We start from the raw sequence: 11,210 nt of genomic DNA, 5'->3' as shown, positions 1-11,210 counted from the left end.
ATATTTGATGGATTGTTGTGATAATATATATTGTAGTGTAATTAATATAATATTTTGACCAATTGTTATGGGCACACTAATATTTTGATGGATTATTATGATAGTATATATTTTAATAGAAATATTTTGACCAATTGTTATGCTATTATATGTTGTAGTATATCTAATTTTGTTACCAATATTTAATGGATTGTTATGATAATATATATTGTAGTGTATTTAATAGAAATATTTTGTCTAATTTTTGGCTCACTCTACATAATGATGAATGTAAAAATAATACATATTTATTTGTGTTTTACAGTATTGCAGATAGTATGACGTGGTGTGCGAATTTATATTGGGGTGGAAAGATAATTCCCGGTGCAGTTATTCCGTACCCTCCTTTTGCTAAAGGATTCATTATGTTGGATGAAACAATTTCGTACGATGAGCTTGTGGAAAAAATTTGTGAAAGGATGGGGATAAGCATATATGAAAACAAAATTCAAATAATATGGAAACGTACTATATGCTTTGGATCCGGAGTAACGTTTGTAGGTATTCTACTAGAAGAAGTATGCATGCAACTAATGTTTAGTAAGAGTATGGTTATTGGAGATCTAATTGAATTATATGTTGAGTATTCGGCAATTACTCAACATCATAGTCATCATGTCATAAGTTATGATGTTGGTACGTCTACGAGAGCCAAAGAACTATATTTTGCTGCAACACAAGATTTTGAAGCTGGAGGCGTGCATTTAGGGGAAAGTGACAATTGTGATGTGGTTGAGGACATAATAGGTCCTGATAAAGCTGACTTTCTTGATCCACAATCACCTTATTATTCTGAAGATTCCGACCCGGTTAGTACAGACTCAGATGGTGATCCGTCGGATGATGAACAATTTGTTGCTTCAAGACCATCCATTCCACTTGGAGAAACAACAGTTGGAGAAACATCAGTTGGTGGAAGGACAGTTGGAGGAAGAGTAGTTCCACAGTTCCCACAGCGTGGAATCAACTATTTTCGCACCTTACCAGGTCCATATGATAGTTTTGATCCCAAAAACTTTGAGCGTGATGATCCCAGTGTGCATTATTGGAGTGAAAAAGATCCTAGCAATGTCGGTTTGCATACTAAATTTAGAACGAAGTTGGAATTGAAGGCAGCTGTGACTCATTGGCATTTGGAAAAAATCCGACAATATACAGTTGTTGAAAGTAAAGGAAAGAGATGGCATGCAGTTTGTAAGTGGCCACAAGGAAATCCGAAGGATACCTCATTACCGAAATGTATGTGGGAGTGCCGAGCAACACTGAGAAAGCATGACGAACACTGGCAAATTAGAGTGTTTAGCACTGCTCATACTTGCATGGGGGATCGTAACTATAATGGGCACGTTAATCTTTCGTCGGGTATGATAGCATTGAGTGTTCGACATCAGATAGAAAACGATCCTTGCTACAAGGTAAAAACAATTGTGGCGGATATTGAAAATAGATTTCATGTCAAAGTTAGTTACAAGAAAGCATGGTATGCTCGGAGGACAACGATTGAGCTTGTATACGGTGGATGGGAGTGGTCGTTCAAAGTTTTACCAGCTTATTTGAATGAAATGCAAAGACAAAATTCTGGCACAATTGTGGAATGGTTGCACGATGACATATTAAGCAATGGTATGAACAACGTATTCAAGTACGTATTCTGGGCTTTTGGACCAGCTGTGGAGGCTTTTCAACTATGCAAACCAGTTTTAACGGTTGATGGAACTCATCTATGTGGACGATGTCGAGGTAAAATTCTTATTGCCGTTGGATTTGATGCTACTAAAAAATGTTTGCCTGTTGCATATGTCATTGCTGATGAGGAAACCAAAGAAAGTTGGAATTGGTTTATGGAACGCATTAGACTTCATGTAGCAAAGCATGAAATATGTATCATATCTGATAGGCATGTGGGAATCATAGATGCAATGAATTCTCCCATATGGAAAGAAGAACCCAATGTGGGTCATCACAGATTTTGCTTGGTACATGTCAGAAAGAATGTTTTGCAGAATCACAAAGGTATCATGGTCAAAAGACTTGTTTGGAAAATTGGTATTGCTACCAAGAAGCGCAAGTTTAAGATCAGACATCGTTTACTTCGAAACGTCAACAACGAGGATTTGCAGTATCTTGATGCCGTGGAGTTAGAAAAATGGAATTTGGCGTACGACAAACACAAAAGATGGGGTGAGATGTCCACTAATATTGTGGAATCTTACAACAATGTGTTGAGAGGCGCAAGACAACTCCCAATCAAAGTTTGCATTGACATGATATTCTGGAGGACTGTAGAATGGTTCAATGAGCGGTCAATTGCAGCAACACAGTGTGTCACGCCACTTACCCCGTGGGCGCATGAGAAAGTGTGCAAACATGATGTAAAAGGTCAGTTACATAATGTCAGAGCATCAAACACAATTGCAGGGATTTATTTGGTTCGAACAAAAAGTCGACTTGGTGGAAAGGGTGATAACAAGTGGAAGGTAAAGTACTTGGAGTCGAAGTGCAAATGTCAAAAGTGGCAGATGTGGAGACTTCCATGTTCACATGCAGCGGCAGTTGCGCGGTTTAGAAACGACAACATGCTGTCGCTTGTTGATCCCGTATACCGCACAAGTGTTTGGGTACACCAATATTCTACGGTGTTCAATCCACTCAGACACCAAGATTATTGGGCCGTGCCTGAATGGACTTTGCAATGTTCACGAGCTCAGTTAATGCCTAAAAGTCGTGGTCGATACCGTACTACTAGGATTCCTAATCAGATGGATGTCCCTGAAGCTGACTAGCCACGAGCCCGACGCTGATGTAAACATTGCCGTCAACCAGGTCACGACAGGCGCAACTGCCCGAATGCTCTTGCAAGGATGGATACTCAGTTGGTAGATGAGGCGGCTGACGATTTTATGCCTCCACCTCCACCAAGATCTGCATTTCGAGGTCGTCATTCTGTCAGCCACACTGATGTTGGCGATCACGATTTTATGCCTCCACCTCCACCAAGATCTGCAGTTCATGGTCGTCATTCTGTCAGCCACACTGGTGGTACAGGCGAAGACATCGGTCTCAGTGATGTCCCACATTCTCCACCTCGGTCTTCTGTGCGAGACGATTTTTTCGGGGTTGATTTAGAGAATGTCGTTATGCAAGATACTCCTCCGTCTAGACTCTCAACCGCCAGAATCGGGAAGGGTATCCGTAGCTTTTTTACGCGGAAAAGGAGAGACAATTGAACGTTTAACAACTATTTAGTTGAATTGAACATTGTTTTGTTTATAATCCTAGTTGTTTATTGAATTCAACATTGTATTGTTTATAATCCTAGTTGATTTTTTATTAAAACACACCAACTTTATTTGCGTTTTTCATTAAAAACGCCAACTGGATTCGCGTTTTTTAATATAACACACCAAATGGATTGGCGTTTTTTAATATAACACGCCAAATGGATTGGCGTTTTTTGATAAAAACACGTCAATGGGGATGGCGAGTTTGTTCAGAATGTCCGATTCCTGCGTGGAAAAAATTGACCAAATTTTGTTCTAACTTAGAAACGCCATTGCAAATGGCGTTTTTTAGAAAAACGCCAACTATGTTGGCGTTTTATAAGAAACGCCAACTTGACTGGCGAGTTTGTTCAGAATGTCCGATTCCTGCGTGGAAAAAATTGACCAAATTTTGTTCTAACTTAGAAACGTCATTGCAAATGGCGTTTTTTAGAATATGTTGGCGTTTTATAAGAAACGCCAACTTGACTGGCGAGTTTGTTTAGAATGTCCGATTCCTGCATGGAAAAAATTGACCAAATTTTGTTCTAACTTAGAAACGCCATTGCGAATGGCGTTTTTGAGAAAAACTAAGACACGCCAACTTGACTGGCGAGTTTGTTCAGAATGTCCGATTCCTGCGTGGAAAAAATTGACCAAATTTTGTTCTAACTTAGAAACGCCATTGCAAATGGCGTTTTTTAGAAAAACGCCAACTATGTTGGCGTTTTATAAGAAACGCCAACTTGGCTGGCGAGTTTGTTCAGAATGTCAGATTCCTGCGTGGAAAAAATTGACCAAATTTTGTTCTAACTTAGAAACGCCATTGCGAATGGCGTTTTTGAGAAAAACTAAGACACTCCAACTTGACTGGCAAGTTTGTTCAGAATGTCCGATTCCTGCATGGAAAAAATTGACCAAATTTTGTTCTAACTTAGAAACGCCATTGCGAATGGCGTTTTTCAGAAAAACTAAGACACGCCAACTTGACAGGAAAGTTTGTTCAGAATGTCAAAGAAAACGTGCTTTCCTCTATCTCTTTATTGTCTCTTTTTCATTTTAATTAGGGAGTACTAATATCATATATCCAAAACAATTTATCATATTTTATCAAATTATCAATATGAAAACGTATAAAAAGAGGATTTATCAAATTACTAAATTAAAGAGTTCAAATCAATGAAAAAACATCAATATCAAGATGATGTATCAAATTACTAATATAAAGAGTTCAAATTAGTTTAATCGTCTTGCTGTTTCCGCATAAATAGGCCTCGTATCCCCTTCCCAATTCTGGATGTAGATCTAGGGATCCTAGAGGGAGGAGTATCTTGAACAACAGCGTTCTCTAGATCCACCCCAAATAAATCATCTCGCCCAGACAACTGCGATGGAGAAGCGGGGACATCACTGAGGCCAATATCTTCTCCGGTACCACCGGTGTGGCTGACAGAATGACGGCCTCGAACTGCAGATCTAGGTGGAGGTGGTTCCACAAAATCATCATCGGAGTGGTGTACGAACTGAGATGACGACTCTCCGCAGGCAGTTTTCTTCTTGGTTCGTCGTTTTCCCTTTTGCCTAACGGGTACGTCCACGTCCATTGCAGAGCGCTGGGAAGGACGGTAGTCCATCAGCTCAGCCTCCCCGGATATCTGCAGTCCGTCTTGAACCATCCTCGAAATGGTTTCCAAAGCCGGATGTTCTGTCATATCTTGGCCACTTAGAAAGTGGCGTATATTATGAAGCGTCTCCACCTACAATTTTCAAAGTTAATTACATATCATAATATGGCTTTAAATAATTAAAAGTTTTTGTAATTTACCACGAAGTTATGAGAAGATGCCGTTTCATGGAAGCCTTTTTCAGCATGCACGCCAGGTTTGGTTAAATAAACCACAGTTATTTGGCGAAACCAATTCATATACTCTTCGGTTGCAACAGGCTCATCACTGTCCTCCAGATCAGTCCACACCAAGAAGTGTCTATTGTCCCACTCCTGTATATAATGGGCGTGCCATTCAACCCAATTCCGACCAGATTTTCCACGGCAATCCTGTTTCGCAAAATCAGTACCGTGGAATTGGGGGAGGTTCGGGATATACGGTTGGACAATCCCAAATTGGCGCAACACTCGTTGAGGCAGGTGTGGCTCAGCCAGATTCCAGCAAATAAGCGTTGTTATCTACATCCATATAGGACGCGGCATCACAACATTGCGGCAACTCCCGATGGAGATAAGACCTCCAAATAAACTACATGTGACACAAATTTATTCACAATAATTTCAATAAAAAACAACAAACAAAAAACAATTTATAGGTATATGAAGTACCTGGTTGGCATGCATCATGGAGAACTGATCTCGGAAATTTTCAATACAATGCCTGGGTGCTTTTACATAAGACGCCGGACCATTCCATCTAAAAAATTTAAATTATGAGCGAATAACACGAAATTGATGAACATTAAGCTTAAAAAATGAATTAGTGAATAACTTACGCGCTTGCACATGGTAGATAGTCTGTATGCACGGGATCTAGCATCATCGGTCTAATATTTGGGATTCTCTCCCAAGCCCACAGCTGTAACAAAGTTAAAGCTCCCCCGACATCGGTCATCTTAGCAACGACAGCTTCACACAAATTGTGGTACAAGCAAACAAGCGTCGCACCACCCCAACTATAAGTAGAACACCGTTCTACATCCATGAAAAATTACAGGTAGAAGAACGGAATTTTATTCCCGGAGGCGTTTGGAATCATCAGACCTCCAAGTAATAGCAGACAATAGATACGACCCCGCTGAGCATATATGTAGTGCTCGTGGTCATCAGTCAGCTCAATCCTCAATTGACGCGATAAGCTTGTCTGCTTAAAAGCCATTTCTTTCAACTCAGATGCGTCATGTATGAATCCTAGAAAATCCAGACACCTGTCCTTCCAATATCCCACATCCGTCGGGGGGAGGTAACCCGTCACAGCCTCTCCATCAACTTTGAGGCCCCATAAGACCTCCACGTCTTCCAATGTCACAGTCGCTTCACCGACTGGAAAGTGAAACGTGTGAGTCTCTGGCCTCCAACGTTCAATCAAAGCGGTGATAAGATGGTGGTCAATGTCCTTTGGTTGACCACACCTCAATATACCGTCGAACCCCATCTGGTCCACTATTGTCAAAACACGGGGATGTATGGGAACCTTCCAAATTATTCGTTCATATCGTCAGCAGCGTACGTCTTCGGATGGAACTCCTGCCCATATGCTATTATAGACGTGTTGTCTCTGAAAATACAATACAGAAGGATCCGCAGGACCACATGCAAGCCGACGACGAGAAGTTGAAGATGATGCCATAATTTACCTACACATTAGTCCTCAACCCAAATTAAACAATACACAAATTCACCTACACAACATTGCACATTCAAAAGCATAACACAATTCACAATTCACCTACACAATTCACAATTCACAATTCACAATTCACAATTCACCTACACCAACCTAACAATTTCAATTTCAATTTCAATTAACAATTTCAATTAACAATTTCAATTTCAATTTCAACCTAACAATATACACAAAAGTAACAATTCAAACTAAACACTATACATCAACAAAAACCCACATAAACCAAATCAATTTGCCCAATTTTTATGTTATAACAACCTAGGGTTTAGGTTTATAATCAAAATTATATACAAATTCACTTAAACCCAAACAATGCAACATAATAATCAACAACAACGGCATTCAAACAATCCAAAATTCACAATATTTCAACTCAATTCACAACCCATTACAAACCCTAGCTAACTATCCAACAATTACTCTAATAATGTAAAAGATAAGCATACTAACCGAAGAAAATATATGAATTTGGGGAAGAATAGCACCGATTGATGAATGGAGGGCGAAATCACGTAGAGGAGGGCGAATTCCCAACAAGAGGCGCTGTTTTGTGTTTTTCGCGAAGTGTGTGGTGTGTTTTTCGCGATTTGGGGAAGGTGAGGCTGTTATATCAGGTCTGTGAAAACATGCCACTCGTGTTGGCGTATTTAACTGTAAAACGCCACTTGTGTTGGCGTCTTTTGATTGTAAAACGCCACTCGTGTTGGCGTATTTTAATTGTAAACGCCGTCCTTGTTGGCGTCGTTTAATAAACACGCCGATCCCTTCGGCGTTTCTACTATAATAAACACGCCAACCCCAAAGGCGTTTTAATATAACTGTATTTGTAGAAAATACGCCTCAAATACGATGACACTATAAAACGCCAACTGTGTTGGCGTTTTTACTTATAGACACGCCAATGTCATTGGCGTTTTTCCCATATATGGAATAGATAACAAAATGGGTACATTTTCGTTATTTTAAAGGCCAAGTGCCCTATAAACCCGATTTTCCCGTTGTATACAACCTAACCTTTTGTACAAGATGATGCGAGCCATAACCATAAAAATTGGATTTTGATGATTTAAAATTGCTATTAGCGCTTGGTAAAGAAATCCAACGCAACAAATGGGGTGCTCTGATAATCTGTAATCTGCTCATGAATTTATTATTTTTTTGCAAAATTTGTAACAAATTAAAGAATTAAAGAAAATGAGTGTTCCTTTTTTTAGGGTTGAGTTTATCACCTTGATCGGGTTTTCTTGAAGAAGTTTGGACATGAGGCTTCGAGCTTCGAGAAAATGTGGAGATACAGCCTACAGCTTTCTCTACAGTATACGCCCTCATTGGAGATTAAACTAAGAGCATCAGCAATGGTGGACTTCCGCGCGGATGTCAGACCGGCGTGCGCGACGTCCACCATTGTGCAACTGTTCAACGGATACGGACGTCCGATACGGATACCGCATGTCCGCGCCTTTTTGCTGACGTCCGTCGGGACGTCCACCATTGCGTTGACTCCCACGGACGTCGGTGCGGAATTCCCGATTCTTGCATTAATTTTTTTTTAAAATCCCGATTTTTGCATTAATTTTAAAAAAAATTCTATAAATACGTCTCGTTGCACTTCATTTCAATCGCACCACTTGTTTTAACAAGTTTCTCTCTCTCTAACACACTTTTCTTTCGAAGAGCAATGGAGCACCACGATAGCGATTCCCCCGCTTCGAGCGACTCACCGTCGCCTTTTTTTCCCGTCGGCGGAACGGCGCCGATATCTGCCGCGAAGCCCCAACCTCAAATGCCGGCGGGGATGATGCCCGGGTACTACAACATGTACCCGCAGTGGTATGGGATGATGAGCCAAATGTCCCAGATGCCCGGGGGAGTTCCAGAATGCCCAAAATGCCAGGTATGATGCCCGGAATGCCGGGTATGATGCTTGAAATGTCGGGGATGATGGACCAGATGCCCGATATGATGATGCCGGGGATGATGCAGGGTCGTCGGCGGGTGCGGGGGGGGGGGGGGGGGGGGAGTAGGTAGGGGGGTCCCCTAATCACCGGTGGACAACGTCTACCGGCCTTACATGGATTTACTGTCGCCGGACAACCCGACGAGTACTCCTGTCGAGACCCAGTTCACTGGCCTCGACACGTTCTCGCTGGAGGAGTTGGGACTATCTCCGATCCGGAATTTTCCCACCGACGCGCCGACGCCCATGGGGAGAAGGGGAAAGGGAAAGGGGAGGGGACGGGACACTACATCGTCTGCGGCGGTGTACGATGGTGGATCGGGGGCCGCTGAGGTGGGGGAGGGGTCCAGCGGGAACAAGAGGACCATCTGGAGCATGGAGGAGTGCATTGCGCTGGCGAAGGCGTGGATCAGTGTAGTGGAGGATCCATACGTCAGGGCGAACCAGCACATCGACAGGATGTGGTGCCGCATTAGCCAAAGCTACCTCCAGTTCAAACCGGCAGGGGGTAAGCCTCACAACGGCGAACAATGCCGGAAACAGTGGGAGCAGCTGAGGAGGCAGCTCAGCTGCTTTGCCGGCCTTTACACGAACTATCTCCGCATGGCGTCCAGCGGCATGTCCGCCGAGGACGTGAAGCTTGCCGCGCACCAGCAGTACATCGATCCTTCAAAGGGGTTCGAGGAATTCAAGTATTGGGATGTCTATCTCGTGGTGCAGGATTCGGCCAAGTTCACTGCGGGCGTTGAATCTGGCTGGCCGAAGCGAATGAGGATTAGCGCATACGGGGAGTATAGTAGCAGTGCTGGTTCCTACGAGCTCCCCCCGCCGAGGCAGAGTTCCCCACACCCACATCGTCGAACCGCCGCCGTCGCCCGGGTGGGCAAAAGGCCGCGACGGGGACTCCGGGGGGAAGCGGCAGCGGATCCGCCAAGGCCCAATCTGCAGTACCCACCCAAAACGATCCCCAGAACCCCTCATTCGTCCGCATCGCGACACATGAAACCTTGTTACGTGCAATGGTTGAATGGCGCCAAGCAACCGACCCCCATTACAAGCGGAAGCTTAAACCCCTCCTAAACAGTATGCGGTGCGATTTGGGGTTCGACGAGATGTCGGTTAGCGGCGGCGAGGGGGGTGGCGGCGGCGACGACGAGGGTACCGGCGGCGGAGAATCCGAGGAGTGAGAAGGCGGTTTTTTTATATTTATATAATTTTTTTATGTATTTTTTTAATTAAGTATGTTTTTTTTAATAAAATGTTCTCATTTTCTTCATATTTGTGTCGAAATTTTACTTCCGTAAATTATTAAATTGGTGAATTTGTGGATTTTTTAATATATGAAGTCCGTCGGGATGTCCGCCACTGTGCAGTGAGATATCCGTATGACGTGGCATCCGCAGTGGAAAGTCCGTATGAAGTGGCATGAGGTATTTTGGAGATGTCCGCCGGGACATCTGCACCACTGCGGATGCCCTAAAAGGAAAATAGAATAGAAATTAAAAACGAAAGCTGTAATTTTTAAAATTTGAATACTGATAAATTTAGTCTTTTCATTATTTCGAAAATTCTGGAACTGATTAATTTTAAGTAAAAGTAACATTTTTTTTCAAAAGATGTAACTATGTAAGAAATTCTATTCCAATTTCACTAAGAAAAACACAAATTTCCCCTAATAATAAAAATATTTTTATGTTTACTGTTAGTTACTTATACACAGCGTAGTTTATATTTTCGAAATTGACAGAAGATATAGGGATAAGCGAAAGAGAAATAGCAAAACATAAATAAAAAAGAAAAATCATTAAATTTAATTATAAAATTATTAAAAGCAAATTGATTTAAAAAAATTATGTGATTTAATTATATTATGAAATTATTTTATAATTAATTTTGATAATTATAATTAGCAATACGTTAAATCATAGTACTAACATAATAAGAGAGCCGAAGGAGTAATTTCTTTATTTTTAAATATGATTTTAAATTATCTCACTTTTAATGTGATTTTTATTTTTAGAATTTAAATTATGTACTAATATTTAATTTTTAAAATTTTACTGATGTAAATATTAATTTTTAAAAAATTTATAATGATACTTTCGAATTTTTTTATGAAGTTTTATTACTAATGCAATGTTTTTAGGAATTGTAGTTTTTAAATTGAATAATAGAATAATAAGACTCATAAATAGTGAAGAGCATGCTCTTTGATTATAGACATTGTGCCTTAATTAAGAGTATGGAATAAAATAGGAATAAAATTGGAGTATGACCTATAAATAGTGAAGAACATGCTCTTTGTTCCCTACATCAGCTATGAGTCTGTCTAATGCATTCATATACTATATTGTTATAGAAAAATTGATTGAGTTAACAATATAAATTGTGATAGATTATTCATATTTTCAAAATTGAATTAAATATTATCTCCTAAAAGTATGATAAAAATGATTATAATACTATAAATTTAACACGGTACTAGTTTAAAAAATATAATTTAAATAAATATCATACAATTATGAAAATTTGAATACATTA

Source organism: Salvia splendens, chromosome 10, assembly GCF_004379255.2.
Source record: "Salvia splendens isolate huo1 chromosome 10, SspV2, whole genome shotgun sequence".
In the NCBI taxonomy this organism is placed as follows: Eukaryota; Viridiplantae; Streptophyta; class Magnoliopsida; order Lamiales; family Lamiaceae; genus Salvia; species Salvia splendens.
This window is presented reverse-complemented; position numbering follows the sequence as displayed.